This window comes from Ambystoma mexicanum, chromosome 3p, assembly GCF_040938575.1.
Source record: "Ambystoma mexicanum isolate Mex_15411 chromosome 3p, UKY_AmexF1_1, whole genome shotgun sequence".
Classification (NCBI taxonomy): domain Eukaryota; kingdom Metazoa; phylum Chordata; class Amphibia; order Caudata; family Ambystomatidae; genus Ambystoma; species Ambystoma mexicanum.
In genome coordinates, this window is record NC_090925.1 from 8,534,244 (window position 1) to 8,554,453 (window position 20,210).

General features: G+C 47.9%; 1 protein-coding gene across 1 annotated transcript in view; it reads left to right on the forward strand.

Annotated features, from left to right (window-relative positions):
- Window positions 1–1,109: 1,109 nt before the first annotated feature.
- The window catches only part of LOC138580066 (vitelline membrane outer layer protein 1 homolog), a 283,370-nt gene continuing 264,269 nt past the window's right edge, over window positions 1,110–20,210 (forward strand). Inside the window, exons 1-2 of the mRNA XM_069650313.1 lie at window positions 1,110–1,146; window positions 11,851–11,890. The gene's annotated coding sequence lies outside the window, so the exon portion shown is untranslated. The remainder of the gene's footprint in view (window positions 1,147–11,850; window positions 11,891–20,210) is intronic.

Consider the following 20,210-nt stretch of genomic DNA (forward strand, 5'->3'; position numbering starts at 1 on the left):
TTATTGACCTTGCCACACACCATTTACCTTTTTAAACTGTCTGCTTGAACAACAGCACACGTAACCCCTGAAGGAGTGCACACATTGTCCACTTGCATGAGGACACTACACATGTTGCGCAACAGAACTTGCCATGGCATGTTCAGAAATGGTACTGTATGTGTTTGTGTGTGTAGGCATGCTTATCTTGGATCCCATCACAATAGAATAAACCCAGCATGTTTCGACAAAGACTTAAATATATTTCAAGATCGATTTGTAATGTGGTTTGGTATTTCTACTTATACATTTCCTTTGCACAAACAACTGGTTCTCTTCATGAAAGAACACAATGCAGAAATCTTAGTATGTTGGTGTAGAACTTGAGAGGATGGAAGGAGTTGTGGTCTACTGTGTAAATTGAGGACTCTGACACAAGTCGTGGAATGCTGTCTTGGCCAACATGTGTGATAATGGGTAAATCACCGCAGCCACATGGGAGAAGGTGCACAAAAGGGAACAGGGTATTGTTGTTTTTCCAAACTTTTCTGGGGTGTTTTTTATGAGGGTAAAACAAAGGGAAATACAGCCGTTTAAACACACAAACAGACACAATGGGGCGCATTAACACACGTTGCTGTCTTGCACTGTACACTCCTGCCTCTACCCCTAAAAAAAACAAAGTGAACGTGCTTAGTTCCTTTTATAGTTTTATAGAGCTGCAAAACCTAACAGAGTGAGCCAATTTGCCTGGCAAACTCAGTGTCTTTGATTGGCCCACCTCAAAGCATGTGACGGCTTTGGCGCCCCTTCATTGGCCGACAATGAACCCCGTGTGACCCGGGCGTGTGTGGTTCCAGCTTCGAGCACCTGTATTCTGCTATGTCTCAGGAGATTGGCAACCCACTCTGCGCATGATCTGGGGGGCCTCTCCTCATCTCCAGAGTAAACAGCCTGAAAGGACACCTTGCCCAGCATGCAGGCAGCAAGGCCTGCTTTGGCCTCCTTCCATGTGTGCACATTGACACAAGAGAACATCGCAGCCCCAAAGTGTGTGCGGATCCTCCCCCTGTTCCTCGTTTATAAACAGGGCGAGCTCTTCACACCCCTCAGCAGCCCCATTCCTTCCTTGGAGACGCAGCGGCCCTCCACACCGTGCGGGAGCAGGTACTGGTGAGCTCTTTCCTTCAGAGCTGGCTTCTCCTCTTTGGGGCCATGTTGGACTGTTTGGAAGTATTTTAAATGACTGTGAGTGGAATGCATCCAGCCACAGTTTTGCTGGTGCCATGTTTTCTCTGTCTCTCTTCAGCAAACACGCTCCTTATACATTACAAACGTTGATGTTATTATGGAAAGCTTGAACGCCCCCCATAGGGGGACTTTGGGCAGGTCGGTCCATTTTCTACTAGACGCCCCCCCTTGCTCACCCTGCTTGTTTCTGTGTGAGGTGCAGGTCTGATCAGGGCTGTTCTTCAATGGAACCTCACAACAGAGCCACTGCCGAGATCTCTCGCACAGTTCACGTCACTCCAGAGCTTGGGATAAGATAAGCCAATGGGGGGGTCTAGAGGGAAACCCAACCTCATGCACATATTGGAAATGATTTATTTACGCCATCCTTCCCAATGATTTCTGGATCTCCATCGGTTCTGACAAAATTGTCCAAAGATTTGGGTCCCACCACCTGTCCCTCCTCCACGCCTTTGTTCCGGTCATGGAGGTTTTAAGTTTCGGAACAGAGTAAAGTGGCCCTTTAAGACTTGCCAAGAGCCTGACCCGGCTCTTTAAGATGTGCCAGAGCCTTACCCGGCCCTTTAAGACTTGCCAAAGCCAGACCTGGCCCCTTAATACTTGCCAGAGCCTGACCCGGCCCTTTAAGACTTGCCAGAGCCAGACCCGGCCCTTAAGGCTTGCCATAGCCTGACCTGGCCCTTTGAGACTTGCCTAGAGCCTGACCCGGCCCTTAAGGCTTGCCATTGCCTGGCCTGGCCCTTTAAGACTTGCCAAAGCCAGACCTGGTCCCTTAATACTTGCCAGAGCCTGACCCGGCCCTTTAAGACTTGCCAGAGCCAGACCCGACCCTTAAGGCTTGCCATAGCCTGGCCTGGCCCTTTAAGACTTGCCAAAGCCAGACCTGGCCCCTTAATACTTGCCAGAGCCTGACCCGGCCCTTTAAGACTTGCCAGAGCCAGACCTGTCCCTTAAAGACTTGCCCAGAGCCTAACCCGGCTCTTTAAGATGTGCCTAGAACCTGACTCGGCTCTTTGAGACTTGCCTAGAGCCTGGCCTGGCCCTTTGAGACTGGCCAGAGCCTGACCCGGCCCTTCAAGATGTGCCTAGAGCCTGACTCGGCTCTTTGAGACTTGCCTAGAGCCTGACCCGGCTCTTTAAGACTTGCCTAGAGCCTGACCCGGCTCTTTAAGACTCACCAGAGCCTGACCCGGCTCTTTGAGACTTGCTAGAGCCTGGCCTGGCCCTTTAAGACTTGCCTAGATCCTCACCTGGCCCTTTAAGACTTGCCTAGAGCCTGTCTCGGCTCTTTGAGACTTGCCTAGAGGCTGACCCAGCTCTTTGACACTTGCCTAGAGCCTGACCGGGCTCTTTGAGACTTGCCAAGAGCCTGACCCGGCTCTTTGAGACTTGCCTAGAGCCTGTCCCGGCTCTTTGAAACTTGCCTAGAGGCTGACCCAGCTCTGTGAGACTTGCCTAGAGCCTGACCCGGCTCTTTGAGACTTGCCTAGAGTCTGTCCCGGCTCTTTGAGACTTGCCTAGAGCCTGATTCAGCTGTTTAAGACTTGACAGAGCCTGATCCGGCCCTTTAAGACTTGCCTAGAGCCTGACCCGGCTGTTTAAGATTTGCCTAGAGCCTGTCCCGGCTCTTTAAGACTTGTCTAGAGCCTGTCCCGGCTCTTTGAGACTTGCCTAGAGCCTGATCCGGCCCTTTAAGACTTGCCTAGAGCCTGTCCCGGCTCTTTGAGACTTGCCTAGAGCCTGTCCCGGCTCTTTGAGACTTGCCTAGAGCCTGTACCGGCTCTTTGAGACTTGCCTAGAGCCTGTACCGGCTCTTTGAGACTTGCCTAGAGCCTGACCCGGCCGCGTCCACCGCTGCAGCTCGCCATGCCTCTCCAGTCATCTCGATCTCCACTTTTTATCACTGTCCTCCTATGTCTCTCCAGCGAATGCTGTCTCCTCTCTCTAGTTTCCACCCTTCACCAAACACGAGCCTCCTGTATCGCTCACTGCCAAAATGAGCGACCCTACATCTTTAGGGAGGACTGCCCTGTGCCCTACATGGCATTGCCAACTGCGCCCCTGGGCCAATGTGGTCCTGAGATTGGTCCTCTCATGGCTCGAGGCTGAGACGCACAAACTAAGTCTTTCCGAACCTGAGGGCCATTTTGCAATGTTTCTGTGTGAGTTTACAGAGTCGGCGTGGGAGGGGAGCTCACTGTGCCCAGGAGAAGCCTGCATTGTCACATTGGCCAGGCTAGTACGCAATGGGGTTAGGAGGCGAGGGGTCTTTTCCTGGCTATTCCTGGGGTCCTGAACCGACTGACTTTTCTTCATGTGTCTGACATAACACATGGGTCTGCAGAGCTCTGGGGCAATGTTTTCTCTTTTTCTTTCTTTCTTTCTTTCTTTCTTTCTTTCTTTCTTTCTTTCTTTCTTTCTTTCTTTCTTTCTTTCTTTCTTTCTTTCTTTCTTTCTTTCTTTCTTTCTTTCTTTCTTTCTTTCTTTCTTTCTTTTTCTCTCTCTCGACCACTCTAATCTCTCCCTCGTGTCTCGGTCTCCTAATCACCTTGCTAAAGTATTCTCAGTCAGTCTCTTACTAACTCCCACTCATTCAGCAAACATTTGTTCTGCTCTCTCAACCCCAACTCCTTACTGTGACTCTCCCCAAACAAGGCAAAAGTAGCTTCTACAGTCTCCTCTTTCTTCTGCATACTCCTCTCTGGTTTCGTGGTCCTCGTGTTCCTCCTCTGTCCTCACCCGAACAACCATCATTGTAGCCTGACTCTGTTGGCTTTTTATAGCCCTTCCCTTCTAGTCTAGAATGTTCTCTGTGCTCCCATTGGGCCCCTGAGTTGGATGCTGCCCAGGGCCGAGCTCTGTCTGCTTGTGGGCTGGGATTTCCCCAGAACATCTTTCTAATGGCCCTTAGCTCTGCCCCCTTTCAGTCCCCATTGCCTTCCTTCCACCCAGGCTTGCGGTCACTGTGGTCATTTCGGGTTCTCACCTGTGCCTTGTAAGTCTGTGCCCACAAAGGCTTTCTGGGCAGGGTTCTCTGGACTCTGATAGGACTATCCCATCTCCACTGCTGCCCCCCGGATTTCCAGTAGCATGTCTGGGAAGACTGTAGTGGGCGCTCAGCTTCGCATGTGACTCCTGCAGGGGGAAGCCTATCCCGTTCCCATTTGGGTAACCGGTCTGTTCCTCCTGTTCCTGGCTGGGTCTTCTCAGTTGGTCCGAGGAGAATTGTGGTACTTGTAGTATTCAGTGTGGTGCTGCCTCCCAACACCATTATCCATCACAGGGGTCTGAGGAGTCTGGTACACACTGGGAGTTGTAGCTTCTCAGGAACCACCTGAAAGAGAAGAAAACGTGACCTGGTCAGGACAGGGGGTGATAGGCATCAGGCCATAAAAAGAGGCACCAAAACCCAAATAAGATTCTTACGTACCGGGATCCTGGGACAGTGTTCCCGCTGAGCTCCCCCACACCATCTCTGGAGTAGGTGTGGCTCTGACGTTGCCCTTGTAGGCTGCCTACCCTATGGTTAGAGGGGTCCTTGACCCCCCTTGACATGGTTATGCACATGACCCTGTCACACAGTCCATAGACACCGACAAGAGACTCTGTCGCACTGGTAACAGCACTGTCGGATGCTTCTCTCGAATATATCCTGTTGGTGTGGAGCAAAATGAAATAGACCTGCTAAAGGGGAATCGCCAGGCCTGCATCCTGCTCAGGAAAGACATTTTCTCAAAGTTGGGACCTTTGCAATTACCCTTGTGTTGCTGCTCATAAAGGCCATCACCACATCACCACACCACCACATCACCACACCACCACATCACCACATCACCACACCACCACATCACCACACCACCACATCACCACACCACCACAACACCACATCACCACATCACCACACCACCACGCATCACCACACCACATCACCACACCACCACACCACCACATCACCACATCACCACACCACCACACCACCACATCACCACACCACCACATCACCACATCACCACACCACCACATCACCACACCACCACATCACCACAACACCACATCACCACATCACCACACCACCATGCATCACCACACCACATCACCACACCACCACATCACCACACCACCACATCACCACATCACCACACCACCACACCACCACATCACCACATCACTACATCACCACACCACCACATCACCACACCACCACATCACCACATCACCACACCACCACATCACCACATCACCACATCACCACACCACATCACCACATCACCACATCACCACACCACCACATCACCATGTTCAGAGAAAGTGGGCAGTTTAATGTGGATACTTATCCCAAGGTTCATAGTGATAATATCGAATACAAAAATGTCGAAAGTCATTTTTTCGACATGTCGAAAAAAAAATCGAATTTCTTTTTCACTACGTTTTTTATTCGAAATGGGGGGGTTCCCCCTCCAACCCCCCCCCCCTTTTATATTTTTTACCTTTTTTTTACTCGCGAAACCCCCAAAAAATATATAAATAAAAAAATTAAGAATTCGATTTTTTTTTCGACATTTTTTTTCAAAATGATTGTCTTTCGACATTTGTTTTCGATATTATGACTGACCACCTTATCCCAAACCAAGTGCCGATTTGTTTATCAGTACTTAGATTTCTCAATTGGTAAAACAACAAACTTAAAACAGTCACATGTATCATGTATATCACTTATTGTTCCGAAATATTTTCTTCATTTGTTTACTAATTAAAATGGCCCAAATGTTAAACTTAATCCATGTCTTTCATACATTAATTTACTGATTGAAATCTCCCACATGTTCAATTTATTGTATATGTTTCAAAATATCCAATGTAATCAATTACATGTTTGTTGATAGACATTTTCATGTCTTCAATCATCTCATTCAATACGTTTCTTAAACTGTCGCTTCTAGTCCAATTGGTATGTTTCAAATCCTTTTAAATCTGCCTTTCTCAAATCCACTTTTTAAATCCTTTTTGATTACCTTTCCTCAAAACCTTTCAAAACCCCTTCTTAGATCCTCTTAGGTTTTTAAATCTCAAATTCTCTTTTTATTTATCAAATCTTTGAACCCCCAACACGTGCTTTGCTATTTATTTGGCCCATCAGGGAGGTTCATAGTTTAGAATCCTAGTTTGACGCCTCTCAATGATAGTAGCTTCTTGTTTGTTGTCCAAGGGTGGTCATGAGTTGGTATGCTATGATTTTTCAAATCTCATTTTAGGAAATGGTACTAAAAGTTGCTTTGTGTTTGCAGGATTTTAAAAATAAAAAAGAGGATTTGAGATATGAAATCATAAGAGGATCTAGAATATTTGAAACAATTTTCCATAGAACTCACTGTTGGACGTAATGCTCCATTGCTTCAATTTGTTTGTAAATTGTTGGTCTGCTGATGGACAAAAAAGCTTTAACACCCGATTTAACACCCGATTTCACAACCATCTTTGAACAGCTACTTACTATAGCCACTATAGACTCCCGCCCTACAAAGGCCCTGAACACAGCAAGGATCTCACCGAAACAAAGATTCCACAGGCTTCTGTGATAAGCAAACAGCTAATCCCCAATTGAAACAATCAAAGGAGTGATTGAGAGGAAAAATGGCTAGATTAAAAACAACAGGAACACAGCTGCAATATAAGTGGCAGAAGCCAGACAAACCGATGCATGAGCAGGCAAACGTCATGCCAAGGGCTACGTCACACGATGTAACATATGAAAAGAGAATACCCTGCTAATTCCATTGGCAAAGCTCCTGATAAGGCAGATAAATATTCACAATAACCAGCAAATCTCCAACACAAACAAGTCAAAACCAAAATGATCCTATTTCAAAATGTCAAACACCTACAAACTTAGCTCTCTCCAAGAAGGTGAACATAATGTATGTCTGCATCGGACGAAGCCCTTTGCCTGATCCTGGAAACAATCATAGGGGTGCCAAAGAGCCTGGGAGCCCCAAGAAGTTATCGGGAGGTAGAAATAAGCAGGTGGCTTTGGACAAGGAAGATTATCATCAATTGGGAGCTGTGCTGGAGAAGAATTGCGGTCCAAAGGAAATTGTGTTGGGAGACGGGCAGCACCATCTGGGGGAGATTTTGCAGGAGAGATGCTCTGATGGGAGAGATGTTGGCCTTTGGATGGAGAGAGTGAGGATGGAGGAGAATGAGGTTGATATTGAGGTGGGTGGGGGAAGGAGTGAGCAGTGTCCTCACCTTGAGAGAAGAAGGTTTTAGGTGAATGATGTGACTGCAAGGGGAGACAGAGCTCTACTGCTTGAGACAGAGAAAGGAGAACCAGCAGTCCATAACCTGGAAAGTCAGAGAGGTTACAGCAGAGCAGGTTGGTCCAGGGTAGACTATGGCCATGGAATCAACGAGAGGGTGCCACCTCACCGAGTGGCATAAAGGCTATGACAGGTATAGCAAGCCGGGGAGTATACGGGACCCATGCCCAAGAGCAGGGAAACGGTCAGGCAGGAAGGACCTACCCAAGTACATCCTTCAACTCCTGAGGGAGTGCAACCCTCGGGGAGAAGATCTGAGCGCAACTTAAGATTCTGGATGAGAACCTGAAACTTTGACAAAGCTTTCTCGTTGACGTTGTTTAACCACTCTACAGAAGTGGACTCGTGTCTCTGAAACCCAGTAATCAGAAGACAGAGACTAGGGCAACCAATCAGACATTGGACTGTGGCAAGGAAGCGCTAACAAGACTTTCTCAGAGAGTTTCCTAGCTTTCATAGCTCCACCCTTTGCTTTGCCTTCTGATGACTGCATCCTTGTGTCAGCCTCTCTGTGCTCCCACTCAAGTACTGTGACAGGGGGCGCTATACATGCATTGGGCTCATGAAGGGAGAACAAGAGGGCTGTGAAGAGGAGGTTGTGGGTAGGGTGCGGGGGAGCAAGGACGTGAGGTGCCCAGGAGAAGGGGAAATAGGAGAGAGTGGAGCACTACAAGAAAATGAAAACAAATTGCAGAATCACAACCAAACTGCCGGAACAAAATCTCAACGAACCTCTCGCACACATCAAGTTTACCCTGGGTCCTTACTTTTTTGTGTGGAAACTCAGGAGGATAGCTCAGGGGCAACACGCTCGCCTTGGAAGCAAGACGGCACGGAGCATCACAGGGTCTGCGCTTAGAAACCTCTGGGTATTAATCATGTTTTTAATAACCCATTACAATAACATTACACTAAATACCATTCCAGGATTTACCAGTGCTGGTGGTAGTATTTCTCGAATACCTTTGGTGGTATTCTAGAAACGCCACCTAGTGCCATGGCATCAGCTGAATCCTTTTTTTAAATAATGTTGTCTATGTCCTTGTTCCCCTTCAGCGTGATCTATTTGTGCATTCAATGGTTAAGGTGGCGAGAGGGGGAACAGAGATGCCCACTGTTTTACCCCCTTACCATGGCCGATTCTAAAACCTTGTTTTACTATATTGAAGTAAAATCGCAGTGCCACCCTTCTGTACATCAAACAAAGTTAGACATGTTTTTTGGGGCCAATTATGAATTTGTACCTCCTTCAGAATGAAAATTGCCTCATTTCCCCCCCTGACATACAACTGAAGGAACCTATCATCACACTGCTAACGAGGACACATTTGTGTTAGGCAGGAATTGATGTAGTAACCCTGTGGGAGACTACACCAGTCTTGCCCTCTTGCTATGAGGTAACCCACCTATTGGTCTGCACGACACACGCTAGTAGAGTGACTGAGCAGTCAGACTTATCTCAAGTGGGGTAAATGTGAGCTGTGGAGCTGTAGCATCGAAATCCACAAATACAAGTCTCCAAATAACACTTACACTCAAGGTTTTCTACTATAATATTTATTTATTTATTTACTGGTCAGTTTTAAATAAGTATTCTTTAAAAAGGACAATGAGAAACAATAAAAATACACTTCAAAATACTTTCTCGGAATCAAGTCAAAGCTAGAGATGCTTCATAGACACTTCCTACCCCCTGAGGTGACTTCACTAACTAGAGCAGGAATGGCATTTATGTATCACGTTTGCACTTGTAAATTCTGAGGTTGTTAGGAAGGAAAGGTTAAAGGAAGGAAGCAGGTTAAACAGGTTCTCGGAGCATGTGAGCACTTTAAATCTCCCAATGAAGTCTAGATAAAAACATTTCCCAGCAATATTAGTTAAAAACCAATGTATCACCTATGAGGGACAGTTAGAATCAATGTCAATTGGGCCAGAAGAGTCTGCAGGGAGCCAGGACAGCCACAGTCAATTGGAGCAAAGTCAATGGAGCTGAGGCACTTTTTAGATAGTAAAAGTCTTGCACAAAGTTAGAGAGTTTGTTTAAGAAAAATCACTGTAGGGTCACAAGCTGTTACACTTGTGAAAGAGCTACAATCAACTCTATAAAAACAGATGCTGTAAGTCTCAAATGAGAAACACAAGCCACAGACGAGGAGGATCCAGCTGACTTCCGTCTGATTTCAGCGATGCAGAAGCTGTGTCCCTGGGCCTCAGTCTTGGGGACCAGAGGGAGGACGTCTGGAGGACTCCTGCAGAGCAATTTGAAGGTCGGCAGCAGCTACAGGTGTTCTTCGGATCAGCGGCATTTCGCGGTTTCAGCGCTCGGTAAACAGGGGTGGACCGGGAACCAAAAGAGGACCTGGAAATCATTTTCAAATTGGCCCCAAATACGACCTTTTCGCCAACACCAGCCCCTTTCCTATGGCAAAAATTAGAAATGCAACACAAAAGAGGCCCAGGGTGCCGAGGCCTACTGGGAAATCTCCTGAGTTCCCAATAGGCGAGTCTTCCCCTGGCCAAATACTACTAGAAGAGATGCCTTGATATGATATGATACAATTGGTTATTTATAACGCGCTTAATACCCAGAGGTTTCTAAGCACGGACCCGGAAATCGGACCTGTGTTGCTCTGTGACACATTGCTTCCAAGGTGAGCACGTTGCCCCTGAGCTTCCCGTAGTTTTGCTCTGTTTGCTGTTATAATGTGGGAGGTGGCTGCATTAAAATGGAAATATCTTCATAAAAAAGGAATCCATAACTAGTGAGTGTTTTAATGTCCTATAATACCATCTCTAAACGGCTCTGCTGTCAGCCAGCCTTTCCACAAAACTCCTCAGTACACGTTGGACTATAGCACTTTGTGTAAATTGAGGCTCTTCATGTAAAATGTGTACTGTTATGTGGTGCTTGCGCCACCAATAAGCCAAAAACCATTGCATTACAGATGGGGAGAAATTGCACAAGAGAAAGGACACAAAGCTTGCAGGTGTTTGGGTCTTTGGCCACCCATTGACTGCACAGGGCGACGCTAATCCTATGGTCATTCCCATCCAGTTCCTGAACCTCCCCGCCCAAAACACATCCTCCTGGGATCTCTTTCAGCTAACTGTATCAATCTTTAGCATGTTCAAAGTTCCTGCCATTTTTTTTCAAAGCCGTCTTCTGAGAATCAATTACTTAATTGGAATTGTAAACCTGCTACTGTTGTAATTAAAATGTCTTAACCAAGTCTGCCTTCTGCCACTCGATGTGTAAGAACTATGCATGTCCTTCACTGAAGACCCATTAAAAACAAGCACTGGCAAAGCCAGCAATTTGGGCTTGTATATAAGGTACTAGGCATTTGCCAGACACTGCTATTTGATGCCCAGGTACTCGCACCATTTTGGACCTGCTACCATCAATGGCCAGTTAATACCACTATGGCAGTGCCCGACAGGTGTCTTTTGCATGCCTACATAAAAGCCCAACCTGTTGGCACTGCCAATGCGTGTTTTGATTTTAGTGTGGGCTATTAGACAGAGCTGTAAGTGCTGCCTATAAACCAAATTGTTGTCCTGAGAAGTGAACAGGGAGATGCGGTGCGTGTAGGGGCCACACTGCCTATTGGTTTCAGTTTAGTTATTTACCTACTCATTGCTCGTCCATGGCCATGGTAATCTATGTGGCTGTTCCCAGCCTGTAACTGCTCTTGCCCTTCCAAAACACATCCCACAGGGACCTGTTTGAGCTAACACTGTGCTTTCTGCACAGCCATATGAAGGGCAATGGGTTATTTCAAGCTATAAACCAGCCCCTGGTGTAATAAAACTGCATTAAGCAAGTGTGCCTTCGGCCACCTGATTTATGAGCAGTATGTGTATCCTTCCATTTGTTCCTTGTACTGACATCCTGGTTACAATAAAAGGCACTGGCAAAGCCAACGGTTCTGTCTCTTGTATACGCGTTTGCCATGCACGGACATGATATGCCCAGGTACTGACACCACCTGCCAGTTGTTGTCATATTATGACTAGATAGTACCATTATAGCAGTGCCTGAAAAATACTGATCCTTTATCTACCCAAAAGCCCAAACAGTGGCTTTATCACTGCTTTTTCTTTGCTTTGTCTTTTACTGACTTGTCCCTGACCCTATGCTTTTCCTACAGGCATTGGGCTTTATCACTGCTTTTTCTTTGCTTTGTCTTTTACTGACTTGTCCCTGACCCTATGCTTTTCCTACAGGCATTGGGCTTTATCACTGCTTTTTCTTTGCTTTGTCTTTTACTGACTTGTCCCTGACCCTATGCTTTTCCTACAGGCATTGGGCAATTCACCAGCAAGGCGGCTCATCAACTTAGGTTAGTCGTTTTCGCCTCTCTAAAGTGTCATCCTACATTGGGAAAATGGAAGTAAATCATGCACCCAGACTGCAACCCATATTTAATTTATGAATCCCCTTCAGTTATTACACAGTTGTAATTGTGCTGCTTCAGAAGTTTATTGTTATGCATGCATGCTCTGTAAAACCAGCCCAGTTTCATGAAAGAGGAGTGCAGAGTTCTCCATCGCTATGGTCACCATTAGCCAGGATATCCATTGTAGTGCCCAAGGCTCACCCCGGTTCCTAGTCTGGATTGCATTGGTTACCATGGAGAATAAAGCCGGTCTTGGCTCGTGTAAAACTGGGACATTGCAAGAGACGGTCCTCCTGGCAAGTGGACCAATCCCACGCAGACACAAATTACAGGCATGACGAAAAGACATGCACGTTAAAGCTGCACCGACTGCAATTACTGGCACTGGCGGGCTTGGGGAGGGGCCATGGACCGCAAGGGACGGGCTCTCGAAGTGAGTCTTTGTGACCCTTCCCTGCATAGCACTTGGCACCCTGAGAGTCTGATCTATGTTTTATGCCACACTCTTTTTAAGCTGCAATTTCTCCGCCGCACTGTACTACACTGTACCGTTATAGCTTCTACTGTTCCATGTTTAATGTATATTTTGTTGTTCATTGTAAAGCGCCTTGGATTAAGGCGCTATGTAAAACAATAAACACAAATACTAATTCATGTGCCTGTACGTCACTGCTGTAATGACCCGTCATGGGCAAATTGCGACTTCTGTTTAAATCGTCAAGCGCATTTAAAGAAATAAAAGCAGTTCACCCTGCAGGTACATGAACGCTAAGCATTTATTTTACGAAAGAGGTGTCTGTCTACATGTCTTATTTCCTAATTTTGAATTTTAATATTCCTTCCTTAACATGTTCCGAGTGAAGCAAAGAGCGCAGTTTTTATGATCAAAATGATATGCAACAGACACTTGGAGGGCGCAGTCAGTAGGCATTAATTTATTGCCATAGCAAAAGTTCCGTCATACGATATTATCGTTGTTCAGCTTACCTTAGTCGACATGATGGAAGTTGCCACTACCAGACGAAGGCCTCATGCAGCCCGGCCAGCTACTGCAGCTTGACCTGCTGACCTGGCTGGCAATCTGTGTACTGTGCAGGGCACGTGCGGTTCCGGGGCCCAGCCCAGGAGGGCCATATGCGCAGGCGTGGGCCCAGCCCTGCATGGAAGAAAAAAAAATGTGCAGCGCCTGGTGATGGCACCCTGCACTGCAGGCAGCCAATTCCAGGCAAACCATCCAGGAAGAGGTGGATGTGTATCCTTCCGCTCCAAAGAGGCCCTAAGGCCAGAGGCCCACCGGGCGATTTCCCGGTGTCCCAGAGGGGCAGTCCAGCCCTGTCGGTAAATAGCACCACCCCAGATCTTGGACACTGGCTGGGCTTCCTTCATGCCTTCAGTCCACCACTCTGGTGAGGTGACTCGAGCTTGGGTCGTCCTGCTTCTGGAGGGTCCTCATGACACTCCTGGAGCTTTTGTCCAACTTACAGACATTGCACTCAACTACAGATTTCTCGACACCTGGCACTTGGTTTCAGCAACAGTAAAGAAGTGCAGCCAATTGGGGGAGGTCTCGGTGTTAGTTGGTCCCACTAACCCAAGGGAAGAAATTGTCCTCTCCGGAACTTCTCTTGTCGATCAGAAAAAGGAGCTTCAGCACAGCAGCAGGGCTTCACTGGGCAATTTAACGGTCCAGGAGGATGCAGCAAGCTTCGTTCATGGTTTCTTAGTCTGGGTGTTCTTCCCGGTGGTCGAATCTGTCTTCAGTCCCAAAACCCTCACCTTCTTTGCAGGTTTCTCCCATTCATGCACATCTTAGCTGTCACTGACGCAGCAGGGTGGCTGTCCTCCAAGGACAGCCAGCCAGCCAATCAGGACTGGGTGCATTCAGGTGACTGTGATGGTAGAAATGCATCGGAGGGACAGGGCCTCCGTATCCTTGTCCTTTACTGCCTTTTATCGTGTGCTCTGTCGTGTTTTCCGCGCAGGAGTTCATGTGGGACTCCTGGCGGTGCAGCTCTCTCCTTTGGTTTTGGTGAACAGACCCATGGGATACCCTTAAGGCACCCATGGGTAGGGGTACAACCCTGTGCCCCTAGTGTATGTTTTTGGGCACCTGTGTGTGGCCCACAGAGCAGGGTACAGGCTGGTGGCAGCTCCGTGCTGAATTGACTGGAGCCCTGAGTGTCCTCCATTTTGGGATGACCAGGCCCTGTTATTGGAATCAGTAGATTCCTGATGGAGACAAGATGGCCCCTGTGGCCTCTTGCCTTCCATCGCCTGTTACCTTGATCTTCTTGAAGTCCCGGGAAGCCCTGACTCTGTCCCTTCCACCTGACTGGCTGTTGAGTGGAAGTTCCATATATGGTAGTTTGGGGAAGTGCTGACCAGACTGGCTGGAGCATTCCCAATGACCGTATGTTGTGGATACGCCTGTGGGTGGGACCTGGGTGAATGGAGTGTGTGATGAATACGCATTCTATGTTGTGGATGTCTAGTATCTTGTGTTTGACACTATGACTGAGAAAGCCCTGCCCGAAACTGGTATGAATGCAGTGTGGAATGTTGAATCGCTGGGTACTTGTACCAATACACATAACTTGTTGTGAGTGTCTGGAGAGAAGTGAATGGCCTGAATGCAATATGCACCTGATTGGCTGCCTGCCTGCCTGCGTGAATGCCCTTCGCTGTGATTGGATGCTTGAGTATGACCCAGCGGAATGAATGGGAGATCAATAGTATACCTGGGGACGTCTCACTGCCAGGAATCGTGTTCAGAAGCTGAAGTCCACTACGACGAGTAACTGGAGTGAAACGAAAGCTTGACCTTGAAGCCCTGCTGGACGAGAAGAATTGCTGTTGCTCTCCTTCGCAATCTGAAAGCTGCTGTGTCTACAAGGACTGACCAAGAGAGGACCTGGTAAGGCTCCCTCTTCCCGAGCTACGAGGGACCATCGTGCACCAGCTGATCTTTGCCAAAGCTCCCTAGTAGACAGACCTTCCACAGGCTGCCGGCCCGAGATGGGGACTGCCGCGGAATCCCAAAGAGAAGCGCACGGACTGTTGTCCATCACCGTCGATGACCGCCGTCGCTGACCGGAGCCGCCACGTTCCCGTTTGATTAAGAACTTCATTTGATCCAAGGACGCTCTCGTCTGCATCATCACCTGTCTTATCCCACTGGCGAAGGCCTGATTGTCAACACGCCGAGGAGTACCCACCGGTGGGGTTCCCACCATCCAAAGACCACAGAGACGCCGACCACTCGACGCCCTTGCTGGGCCACAGTTCTTCAAACTCTTTGCGGTCCAGAACTATCGACACCGAGGTGCCCCGCACGCCTCTTCCTTGCAGGACGTTTACGCTTCCCCATCAACGAGCACCGCTAGGAACGAAGCTGCCACTTCGCCATCGTAGCTCACCTTGTTCTCCGTCAGACGTTCAACGACCCGTGACTTCTGCCTTAAAGGGAGGACACTCAAGGAGGGCCGTCGATTCCCCGATGAGGAACGCTACAACGCCAGGTACTTTGGGGTTGCAGAACTATTGGAAAGTCTCTTGTGAACAATATATGGACTGGGCTTGTATATTTATTCTACAGGTTGCACAGGTGGGGGGATCTCCACATAGACCTGTGTTTAACGGTAGTGACCAGTATTCTGCCATTTGTTCTAACCAACTGCTTTCCTCTTACCTCTATTGTTGGTTTCCGTTACAAACTGATTTGTGTGCCATTTAACCGTACAGTTGATGCACTTTAAAGAGATCTAATTGTTACACTTCGGGCTTCCCTGCGGGCCTCCTTGCACAATACGACTTCTTTACAAGCTCCTCTGTGGACCGGATACAGGTTGCCATGGCGCCTGTACAAACTACGACAGACTCCGGGTCAGCTGACACGTCCTGTACGTGGAAGACGTATGGCAAGACACGCCCCCATACGGCTATAAAACCACCGTCTTTCAAGGGGCTCGTTGCTGCTAATTAGCGTTACAAGCTACAAGCGGTTACGTCCGTTACTACTTTGTGTCTTCTCCACACGATTCCTCATCTGATTTCCTGGTTCTGACCCTTGCCTGACTACTGGACTGGCTTACCTCCTCCTTTATTGCTGTCGTGCTCATCTGGCTTTTGACTTGGAACGTTATTGGATCCGGCTCCCTGCTGTCTCTTGCAGTACTTCATTCCAGGTGACCACTTCTGGACACGGAACCAAAGCCTTACTCGCAGAGGACTTGCTGTCAACCATCCAGAACTTTTCTACACCTACTCTGGATGCATGTGTGCTCAGGTACATACTTATAATTGGCAAATCCCGTCTCTGCTACTATTTTCTCTCCACGACTTTGTATGGATATTTGTCTTCTGTTGGATTCTGGGACATTGAGTGACTATCTTGTGAACTTGTCTTCAAGTGCATATAAACGCTCTGCTGAACCTGCACCAACCTGGCACTAGTGCGACCCTCGTGCCGTTCGGGGCTACTTCCCTATACTAACATTCCTGTTTGTTATTTTTTCCTTTCATTTGTCTCCTGTTTCCTGGATTCCTTTCCTCAAAATATCCTTATTCAGGTTAGTTGTTACCAGTTCGATATATTAGTTGGGATTGATACTTTAAAAGGCTCTTTAGAATATTCCCACTCATTGTATTATATTTTTTGTAGATCCACCCCGGGGAAGATCCACTCCAATACTTACCTAGGTAGTTTCCCATTGAATTCAACTGTTCTGATTACTTGGTTTATTTTCAACACTGTCTAATATCTTGGTATTCTTTTGCAGCATTGGTATTTGCGGTGTGTGTTCTCCCCGCTCTTTTATTCAATTGACACCTCTGTCTGTCCCAACTGAAACAGCAGAGAGGTACATTGTAGAAAAGAGCCCCTCATTGAGGAAGCCTGAGTCTTGTACTCAGGGGAGCTGGGATGGAAGGCTGAATATCGATTCTTGTACCACCATCATCTCCAAGGTCACTCCTCCACATCTTCGGCCTATTTCGGAGTGGTGAGTAACACTAATAGTAATTGTGGTACCACGTACAACTGTATATTTGCCATTATAGATAACCGAGTACAAAGTGCGTTATCGTAATATTGTATATAACCTTGACTATTAATTATATAAAGACTGTGTTTTAACCGATACAGTGTGCAGACATTCCTTTGTGGGTGCTTGGGGACTACACTGTACTTAAGAACCAGCCTGCATCACCTCCTGAGAAGCTAGGCCTTGATTGCTCGACCAGGTATCAATATTGAGAATCTTGGCAGATGTCCTCTGTGCCTCTCCTCTACCAAATAGAGAGCGGAAGTACAGACCCCTCCTCCGGTCCCTCACAGTAACTAAGGAGACAAAGGACAGGGGAGTTTCGGGCACCTTCCTCAATTCCTGCCGTTCCAGACACACTGGAGCCAGAGGCGGGTTTCAGTACTGAAGCCCGCCAAAGGCAAAATGAACAAAGGGCTCAAACCTGGTTTGTGGCGCAGAGTAAAACCCAAGAAAGACCTCACAAACAAGAAATGGTGAAAAAAGAAGATCGGGGCTATTTTTGGCACAATGGTCATCTATGGGTGCTTTACTGTAGCTGGGGAGTCAAACGCACTGTAGAAAAGCACAATGGTAGGAAATTTAAAGCACTGCCACCAGCCATCTAAAGTTGCGAGAGTGACATAAAAAATGTTACATGAGTAAGTAGGAAAAGGGGCTACTAAGTAACCGCCCAGCACTCCACATGGGATGGGGTGTGCTGGACCTACATAGGAAAAAGGTAGTAAACTCAATTTCACGTTACTATTCTTCGGAACAGTAGTTCACCCAATAGAAGGTATTTAAACCTTATGCGAAATCTAAAGGATTTCTCTGTGACATTGCACTGAAGGTGCTATGCGTCACCATACAAAAAGCAGATGCCTACAGAGTTTCAGACTCCAAAAACAAAGAAACACAGAGTCCAAATTAGGTCGAATCACACGAGAGTGAGAAAACAGGCTCACTCACTCCAGGGTTAAAATTAAAATGTCCTAAAGTCCAGCAAAAGGGCTGGGGTCTCTAAGGTTGAAGGGAATTAGCACAAAAACACTTTGCCTCATTGAGACCTTGGCAGGAGGTGATGTTTCTGCACCCATGGCCACCAGCCAAGGCCTCAAGCAGGGGGGGCCTTCTCGTGCCCCTCTGGTTTCCCCTGGTGCTGCTGTGAGTGAATGCTGCAGTCGCATTCCCTGCATTGGTGGTGTTGCTGCATGCTGGGTCTCATATGTGGAGGCTACAGTCCTGCTGGACCGCAGCCCGGGGGTCTGAGCGGGTTAGATATATTGGAGGGCAAGACATTAAGAGGTGGCCCTTAGGTTAGAATCTGGAGGTTGGACTGGTGTCAGTGTTGGATGAAGATAATACACTCTGGCCAGTCCTCGTCTTCTGACAGGATATTAACCCAATGTGATGAGCATTTGCATTATTGACCGGGCATTATTGCTCATTCTGACTTCATCCATGCTATGGAAAGTCATTCCGGTGCCATTGGACTCATCCTCATTGACATGGAAAGTCCTCGTTATTTCCCACATAGACTGACTCGTGCCAGGTCCACGAACACTTGGCGACTTACTCAGAATTCACATCACAGGGCGCCCTGCACGAGAGCCGCCCAGGCCCCCAGCCCCTGAGACGCTTGAACCTCCCCCCGGGCCTGGCGCACACTGGGGCGTGGGTTGGGGGGCCCGGCCCAGGACCTCTTCAGACAGAAGCCAGGAGGCATATATTGGCAGTTCTCTAACTCTGCAGGAAAATGACCTAAACAGCTGTTGGCATGTTTGCATACTTGCCACCCCTACTGATTTAGGCGGTAGGATACCGCTTTTTAAGCAGTCCTACTGCCTACCGATTTAGTGGCAACAAATACCGATATTTTTGTTTAAAAAGATTTAGCAGCCTGTGCAGCCATGGTTGCAGGGTGCGCAAGTACACAGAATCTGAGGAACGTTCTTCAGTGGGGATGTGTCCAAGCTGCTGCTTTTATAATGGTGTGTTCTTACTGGCAGCAGTTATCAGAGCAGTGCGCCAGTGCAGCCTCCCCAGACTGTCAGAGGCGCTCGTGAGATCCGCTCCAGCACTTCTGGATATCAACAGCCACAAAGTTTACCGTACCTCAGCTCCCCGGTGCCAGCCATCTACATGCTGGCATGAGCCACTGAAGCAATGGCAAGCCACTCCTCCTAATGAGTTCTGGCAGGTATGAGCTTGCGCCAGGAGCTGGGGGAAACCGCACGTTTCAGCCCCGCCCTCCACGAGTCGCGCCACTTCCACCCGCCTGCAAGTGTAATATGCTAGTTCTTCAGCGGAGCTGCACAACGCAGCGCCTCTCTCTCCAGCACCTGCTACTACTTGCCAAACCTACCGATTTAGGCGGTAGGCTACTGCTTTTTAAGCAGTCCTACCGCCTACCGATTTAGTGGCAACAAATACTGATTTTTTTCAATATTTTGGAAACTTTAAGATTCCTACAGATTTTTGGTCACAGAATGTTGGCATGTATGTGTTTGCCACTGCGGGAAGTCTGCTTCCAGGTCACTCTTGCTCTGCCATCTTCTCGGCTGAGGCCCGGGTCATTTGTGCGGCGCATCGCATTGTTGGCTGAAGAAAGATTACACTATTCACGTTCGTTTTTTTATTTATTTTTATTGCTGTTTTACAGTTTACCATGAAACTTTTATACCACTTAAAATAAATGCATTAATATAACATCTTCATACAATAATCGAAAAGAAACACGTGAATATAAAATACAGATAAGTTCAAATAAGGCAACAAAGTCATTTTAAAAATATAAAATCAAAGCGTGCATTGAAGGCCATTTCGCCACCGGCGCTTTACACCATGTCCCGACTGGTTGCTGAAAGATTTACAAGTTCCGCTCTCCAAATACATTGCCGGGTCTTTGGCTGCCCTACAAGCCCAACTGTCCCAAATTGCGCGCCACCCTTTCTCCCCTGTACTTGTCCCCTTCCCCCTCCCCTGCATTTGTCCCTTTCCCCCTCCCCTGCACTTGTCCCCTCCCCCCTCCCCTGCACTTGTCCCCTTCCCCCTCCCCGGCAATTGAATTGTCCCCTTCCCCTCCCCTGCACTTGTTCCCTTCCCCCCTCCCCTGCACTTATCCCCTTCCCCCCTCCCCTGCACTTGTCCCCTTTCCCCTCCCCTGCACTTGTCCCGTTCCCCCTTCCCCTGTACTTGTCCCCTTCCCCCTCCCCTGCACTTGTCCCCTTCCCGCTCCC